Genomic DNA, 2,035 nt, shown 5'->3' with positions numbered 1-2,035 from the left:
GCAATACTCAGTAAGTTCTACACCATCCTCTGGCTCTTGATTGCCTCACTCACATTCAGATTCACTGTGTGAATGAAACACTGAGTGTTCACCTTCACTCAGCATCTTCCCTATGCTGGATTGTCAGTGACAGGGATATCAATCTGAAGGCCCAGGGAAGTCACCCAGGCTTCCCAGCAACACTCCAGCTGCTTCTGAATGCTATTTCCAGGGACTGATTCTTATCATGTGCTCATGGTCTCAGAGATAACATGTCAGGTGTATTTACTTTTACAGCCCACACACCAAAGAGCTGCGCTGTCTGATGACCTTCCACAGTTTCCTGCTTGGCTGTTCGTCCAGTTCTTGGGAAAGCGAACAGGTAACCCATGAGAGAAGAGAAAGTGTTGGATACCAGAGCATTGGAAACAGGAGGTTACTGCTTACTACTTAAGCCTTCCCTACCCCCAGTTCCCTCACTTCCAAAGGGTGGCTTTGCTTAAACCACTTGTAAATGAAAATATAGTTTGCTACATTTTCTCTGGGGAAACAAACTACTCGTAGGAGTAGCATGTAAGCCGGGCAGTACATGGCCAACATAAAATGAACTTAATGACATCTTTTGAAGGTTATTAGCTCATAACATCATATTTAAACTTTTTAAAATGTATATTATTCTTGTTTTATTTGTGTATATTGTTTCTCTTTTTACCCACAGGTCCTTTGGGTATTTGGCTTCCAGTTTAGTGTTTTGATGGAATTTCTAGGTGTGTGAACTACTGAGCCTTTTGGGGGGACTCTTTCTTTCTCTTAGTTGTTTTTTTTTTATTGTCATATGTTACTTTTATCTTACTTTCTTTTATTTCATTATTATCCTTTGGAAGCCTTTTTCTTTTCTACTGAGAGACAGGAAGGAGGTGAAGAGAAACTGGGAGAAGTGGAATGAGGGAAAACCATGACCAGGGTATATTCTGAGAGAAAAAAAAATCTGTGTTCAATAATAGGAAAAGAGTTTCTAGAGCGTATAACCTATTGGTTGATCCTGCTTCCCACAGGTTCCCTTTTCTGGCTTCCTGAAGAGGAACCTGTCCAAGTGTATGCACACACACTCGTCTCAAGGGAGAGAAATAAGACCTGATTGGTTGACACTTAGATCTGGGCTACACCAGTTTAAGACGATGAATGACGGTGTGAAGTAGAAAGCCATGGTTAACAAGGGAAAGCTAGCTTTAACCTTTGACCAGTTGTTGCCATCATTTGGCCTTCTGAATACTCTTAATGTTCATTGTCTCCCTTTTATTTATTTGATTGGTTAGTTGGTTTCAATTTTGGCTTTTGAAACAGTAACTTTTTGAAACATTACTAAAGAAATGTTCAACATCTTTAGTCATCAGGGAAATGCAAATCAAAACAACCCTGAGATTCCACCACACGCCAGTCAGAATGGCTAGGATAAAAAAACTCAGGTGACAGCAGATGCTGGAGAGGTTGTGGAGAAAGAGGAACATTACTTCATTGCTGGTGGGATTGCAAACTAGTACAACACTCTGGAAATCAGTTTGGCGGTTCCTCCGGAAATTGGACATAGTACTACCGGAAGACCCAGCTATACCACTCCTGGGCAAATACCCAAAAGATACTGCAACATGTAATAAGGACACATGCTCCACCATGTTCAGATGTCCCTCAACAGAAGAGTGGATACAGAATTTGTGGTACATCTACACAATGGAGTACTACTCAGCTATTAAAAACAATAAAGTTATGAAATTCCTAGGGAAATGGATCTGGAGGATATCATCCTAAGTGAGGTAACCCAGTTACAAAAGAACAAACACGGTATGCACTCTCTGATAAGTGGTTATTAGCCCAGAAGTTTGGAATATAGGAAGAACAACCCACAAACCACAAGGAACTCAAGAAGAAGGAAGACCAAAAGGTGGACAGTGCACTCCTTAAAAGGGGGAACCAAATACCCAAGGAAGGAATTGGAGAGATTAACTATGGAGCAGGGACTGAAGGAAGGGCAAGCCAGCCTAAATATAGCTATCTCCTG

The sequence above is a fragment of the Mastomys coucha genome, unplaced genomic scaffold (genome assembly GCF_008632895.1).
Source record: "Mastomys coucha isolate ucsf_1 unplaced genomic scaffold, UCSF_Mcou_1 pScaffold22, whole genome shotgun sequence".
Classification (NCBI taxonomy): domain Eukaryota; kingdom Metazoa; phylum Chordata; class Mammalia; order Rodentia; family Muridae; genus Mastomys; species Mastomys coucha.
Note: the sequence above shows the minus strand (reverse complement) of the source record.